Here is a 6,544-nt window from a genome sequence, read left to right as displayed (position 1 = left end):
GTTGTTTCAGTTGTATCTGATTCTTTGTGTCCCTATTTGAGATTTTCTCGCTAAAGATACTGGGATGGTTTGCCATTTCCTTCTCCAGTTCATTTTACAGATGAAGAAACTGAAGCAAACAAGGTTAAGTGACATGTCCAGATTCACACAACTGGTAAGTATCTGAAGCTAAATTTGAACTCAGGAAGATGAGTCTTCCTAACTCCAGAACTGTCATGGTTATCTATGGTGCCACCTAGCTGCCCATGAGATTCCTCATTAATACATTTCTCAACATTTTTGGGGGGGTATAATTCCAGCTTTATCTAGCAACGCATTGGGGCTGCTATAACTTCAAAAATATTTCTACAAAATTCCATTTTTATATTTAGTATTCATTAAATATATAACAATAATGTTGTTGATTCTTCATTCTCCAAAAGGACCAATGACATCATGAGAGTGGTATCTTGACTTGTGCATGAATAGGGTTTAAGTGAGGCAGAGCTGCATGAAGTCATCAGCCACACTCTGTCCTCCAGAGTCATTGGAATCCAATGGCAAGACAAAAGTCAAGACAACTAGTGATGGGCCCATGGTACAAGGACAATTGAAAAAATATGTATTCCTTCAATCAATTGTGTTTCATAGTGTATCAGCAAGGCAAGATAAATGATATCAGTGCTGACCATAAATATGCCTGTATAGTTCAGAATTGCAAAGTATAAAAGATTCTCTGTATAGAGGGCAAAAGAAGTAAAATATTTATTCAGACACCAGAGGATCAAATCCCAAAACCAATAACCCCAGTTCCACATAGCAGTAATTGTATCCCAGAACCAGTAAGTCCACCTTAATGTACAGCAAGGAGATTAAAACACAGTATCACAGCAAGGAGCCAAGCCATCCTATAACCTTCCCTTCTGCTAGGGCCTTCCTGTAAACACTCACTTACAAATTCTGCCTGTTTGCCTGCATCCTCTCCTCTTGCAGTTCTGAAAGCCCCAGCAGTTCTCTGTCTCTCCATCTTTTTCAGTTCTCTGTCCTCTCTTGCAGTTCTCTCTTCATCTCCTCCTCCTCTTTCTCCTCCTTGCAGCTTTCCCATCTCTGCAGCCCTCTAGTCTGAGCTTAATGGCTTAGCACCTAGTAGCAAATGGGTGTAGGCCTGGGGCTTAGCACCTAATAGCAAAAGGGTGTGGGCCTGCCTATAAGCAAGCCTCTCCTAATCAAGCTTCTCTTAACTAGCTCTACCTGAGGCCTATTGAATGGGCGGGGAAGATCTTTGATCACATTAGCACCACACATAATAATACAGTCATTGAGACACTACACTGCCTCCAGAAGATATGTCTATTTAATCCAGGGATGGGGAACCTATGGCCTCGAGGCCACATGTGGCCCTCTAGGTCCTCACATGTGCTTTGACTAAATCTAAACTTCACAGAACAAAATCCCCTTTATAAAAGGATAGGTCCTATCAATGAAAATAAATAGCTAGTTGTAATATAAAATATTTACTGGCTAATGACAAGTGCTGTATTAAATGATAAATATTCTTGAAATTCAATTGCATGCATATATTACTTTGTTTTTAACAGTTTACTTATAAACTAAACTTTGTAAAGAAATGTTTTCAGACATACTTTATTCTCTTCTTCTATTGGCACACTACCTACCCTCTCACAGAAACTCTACTGAATGAGTGACCCATGTTGGCCAACCATTTATTTGAAAATCCACCAGATAGAATAGTAACATAGCTGGCACGTGATCATAAAATAGCCTATATACTTAAATGAGAGGCAATATAAGGTTTGTTTCTGCAGAGCATTTGTGATGATCCAGGATAGTTTTAAGATGGCTTGTAATGCACATATGCAACAATCATGGTTTTCTAATAGCCTGACTAAAAATGCAAATGTTTGTAACATGCTTACATGATTACACAGTTGATGAGGTGCATCATAAGGTAAAAGAAGGGAATGAGGGAATCATTCTAGAGTAGAATACAGAATGCCAATGAGGTTATTGGCATGTTTCTGCCCATCTGTTGGTAATCTGTACTTAAATGTCAAACTTGTGATAGTTTGGAAACTATTTGGTGACAGGCTGAAAAACAAGAACATTGTACTTAGTGGTGGTCAGTTTGGTGTAATCACTACAAGAACTTAAAAATCCTTATGCACATGATCTTGGTGGTTTTGAATTGTATAATTTTGATGTTTGCATGGGAGACACCAATTGAATCAAAAGTCGTTTAGTCAACAAGAAGCAAGCATACTGAGGTCTCATATTCTCTACATTTTTTAGTCAGTTGTGTGTTGGTAAAGATGTGGTCTATTATGTTGCTGGCAAATGCCTGCTTATTCCATACTAATACTGTCTCATCAAGGATGTGTACATTCTTCTTAGAAATTTAAAAAATGGCAAAGTTGGCATATGGATTGGTGGTTGTTGATATATCCTCAGGTGCTTTTTTGGGGATACTTATTAGTAAGGGTTTTTTGGCATGGCAGTTGGGGTTAAGTGACTTGCCCAAAGTCACACAGCTAGTGCATGTGTCAAGTGCCTGAGGCCGGATTTGAACTGAGGTCCTCCTGACTGCCAGGGCCGGTGCTCTACTCACTGCGCCACCTAGCTGCCCCAGAATTAGTAAGTTTTTGCTACCAAAGATCTTGGCCCCATTAAATGACTCAACCTCAGAAACTGATATAATTTTTATCAGTGGAAATAACATTAAAGAACCATTACCATCTGCCATGAAGATGCACCCCAAAGACCATGAGACCTCTTCATCTGACTTGCAACTTTCTATGTGTGTTGTCTCCCCCATTAGAATGTGAGTTCCTGGAGAGCAGGGGGACTGTCTTGCTTTTCTATTTGTATCCTCCCCACACAACACAGTAAATGCTTCAGTCACTCAAGAACCCTGCCACCCCCCGCCCCCACCCACACCTTACATCTTGGGTACCTTTCCTGACTTCATGTACTTTGTTCCCTTGCCACCTTCACAAGTATCTCCGGCAAGGATTTTTATCTGATTCTGTCTTCCTTATCTTTTGTTCTCTTCATTTTTATTTCTGTTTTCTCTATGAGCACATCCTGGACTGTGACTTTAGGGTCCAAATGTGGAAACTCATTCCTTAATGGTCAAAATGTTATAAAATTTCAAATAAAATTTCCCCATATTCTTTTTGTTTCTCATCTAGTTTTATACTTAAATGGCCTTAGTATGGTATTGCTTAGTTGTGTCTCTTACCAAGTTTTCTTTAAATTGGGTTTACCCATGATCACTTATTAGATGCTGCTGTTCATAATCTTCCCCCACTTTTCTCTGTAAGATTTAAAAAAAATTTATTCCCAACTTAAAACCAATATGATCATTTTCATTTACACAGAAAACACTGAACACAAAACTCTGTAATAAGGAATCTCTGTTCCGTGTCACTTGCTTTTCTTTTTAAATATGTAATTCAACATGTAAATTTCAAAGCGCTCCTGCTTGTCTGCGACTCCTATTGACCTTTCTGTTATCTACATTAAAAACATTTTTTTTAATTAATATGTATTTATTTTATTCTTCCCCATTTCCCCTCTCTTGAAAAAAAGAAAAAAAAAAAAACACTCATAGTAAACATGATTGTCAAGCAGAACAAATTCCCACATTGGCCATACCCAAAAATGTGAATCTCATTTTGCTTTTGGTTCGTCACTTTTCTGTCAAGAAATGGTAGGTTCTTCCTTATCAGATTTCTGGAATTATGATTATTTTGATTGGAGTTAAGTCTTTCAAAATTGTTCTTTTTTTACAATGTTGATGTTATAGTATAAATTAATCTGTTTCTGCACACCACTATGCATGAATCTAGCTGAGCCTTCCTAGGTTTTTCGGAAAACTTCATTTCTTACAGCATAGTGGTATTCCATTACATTCATAGACCATAATTTGTTCAGTTACTCTCCAGCTGATGGACACTCCTTTATTTCCCAGTTTGTGCTTATGGGGACCTTTTTCTCTTTCTTTGATCCTCTTAGGTCTAGTAGTGGTATAGCTGGGTCAAAGGATATGAACAGCTTAGGAACTTTTTGCAGCACTTTCAAATTGCTTTCCAGAATGACTATGCCAATTCATGATGTGCCAGTTTTCCTACAACCCTTCTAACATTTATCATTTTCCTTTTTTGTCAACTTTGCCAACCTGATGGGTATGAAGTGAATCCTGAGTTGCTTCTTCATTTCTCTATTAGTGATTGGGAGCATTTTTTTTCATTTCTATAGACATCATGGATTTCTTCCCTTGGGAACTGTCTGTTCATTATCCTTTGATCATTTAATTGGAGAATGTATCCTATATGTCTTTCTCTCTCTTTTTTAAAGTTCTGCTTTGGTTTTACTCTAATGGATCAGTGATCTGTGACTAGACAACTGATTCAGGACTGACTCATCAGTAATAAGTTTATGTTTTTATTTGCTGTTTTGCCATGTCCAGCACCTTCTAATTCTCTCTCTCACACACAGTTGAAGCTTCCATGTAGTCTACAAATCTTTGGCTTCTCATTTTTTATTCCTGATTTATATTTTCCAGCATACAGGGTGTTCCTAAAGTCTGGACACATAGGCAATTGACGGCAATGTGGAGTTATTGCATCGAGTTCCAGTGAACCTTGCAAAGCGCATCAACCTTTGCATCACAAATGATAGAAATCATATTGAAGATGTTATTTGCTAATATTCCGATTAAATAAAATGTTGAAAATTTCATTTCTTGGAAATATGCATTTTTGCCTGTGTCCAGAATTTAGGAACAGCCTATATTTTTTCACCAACTTCATCTATTTCCTCCTTTGTTTTGAAGAGCATCAAGTATATGTTCATTTGATTTGGAGTCACAGAGTTCTTCATAGAATTTCTGCACATCTTAATGTTTCTTATTGCCTTTAGAGGTACTGTAAAGAAACAACTCTGTGTCAACTCCTTTAGGTTTTCACTGAACTATTCACTACCAGTTTTTGTGCCCTGTTATTTTGGCATACTACTTGTTACCTTGGGCCTTAAGCTCTCTGGGCTTCAGTTTTCTCCTCTATAAAATAAGGGGGTTGGACTATATAACCTCTAAAGCTTCTTCCAGTTTCAAATCTATGTTCCTATGAATCTACCTAGCTCTGTTATCATACAGCTCACATCTCTCCATCTTGTCTGCAAGGATGATATATGAGGCTGTCAAAATGCTTTATTGAAACTTGGGTATAATAATAATACTTGACATTTACATAGTACTTTAAGGTTTATGAAGTGCTTTACATAATGTCACATTTGAACTTTACAAGAATACTATAAAAGGAACAGAACAAAATTTATAAACATAAAAGCCATTCCCCAACTGATAAATGGTCAAAGGATATGAACAGGCAGTTTTCAGAGGAAGAAATCAGAGCTATCAATAGTCCTATGAAAAAATGCTCTAATTCACTATTGAATAGAGAAGTGCAAATTATAACACCTTCACCTTATTATAACACCACCTCACACCCATAAGATTGGGTAAGTTGACAAAAAAAAGGAAAATGACAAATGTTAGAAGGGCTGCAGGAAAACAGGTACTGTATTACACTGTTAGTGGAGCTGTGAACTGGTCTAACCATTCTGGAAAACAATTTGGAATTATGCCCAAAAAGCTAATAAACTGTGTGTGCACTTTGACTCAGTAATACCCCTATTAGATCTATACCCCAAGGAGATCGACATCAAAGAGGAAAGAGACCCATATCAACAAAAATATTTATAGCAGCTCTTTGTGGTGACAAAGAATTGGAAACCAAAGCACATTTATCAATTGGGGAATGGTTGAACAAGTTATGGTATATAAATGGGATGGAATACTACTCTGCTATAAGAAATGAAGGGGGAAGGTTTCAGAAAAACCTGGGAAGACTTGTATGAATTGATGCAAAGTGGGGCAGAACCAGAAAAATTTATACAATAACAATGTTGTAAAGATAATCAACTTTGAAAGACTATTCTGATCAACCCATGACCAACCACAATTCCAAAGGACTCATAATGAAGTAAGCTGTCCACCTCCAGATAAGAGACCACATAGACTCAGAGTACAGATTGAAGCATATTTTCTTTCTTTGTTCCTTTCTCTCTTCTTTCCTTCCTTCTTTTTGACATGGCTAAGGCAAGAATTTGTTTTGCAAGACCATACATTTTAGTAATGGGTTTTGCTTTTCTTGCCTTCTCAATAGGTGAAGGATGAGGAGGAGGGAAAGAATTGGTAACTGAAAATAAAAAAGAACTCTGTAAGGCAGGTCATTGGATGAAAAAGACCTTAGAGGCAACCAATTCTGACCTTATTTTATAGATGAGGAACTTAGGGAGAGATTAAGTGACTTGCCCAGGGTCACACAGCTAGTAGATATGAGATGGCATTTGAACTCAAGTCTTTCTTCACACTAACTCTAGTATTCTCTCCTTCACACCAGTGGCATCAAACTCAAATAGAAAAGAGGCCACTAAACCAAAAATAAGGATCCCTGTGAGGTGCATATTGACTTATATTTCC

The sequence above is a fragment of the Trichosurus vulpecula genome, chromosome 3, assembly GCF_011100635.1.
Source record: "Trichosurus vulpecula isolate mTriVul1 chromosome 3, mTriVul1.pri, whole genome shotgun sequence".
In the NCBI taxonomy this organism is placed as follows: Eukaryota; Metazoa; Chordata; class Mammalia; order Diprotodontia; family Phalangeridae; genus Trichosurus; species Trichosurus vulpecula.
The sequence above is the reverse complement of the archived record's forward strand: the minus strand, read 5'-3'. Positions refer to the sequence as shown.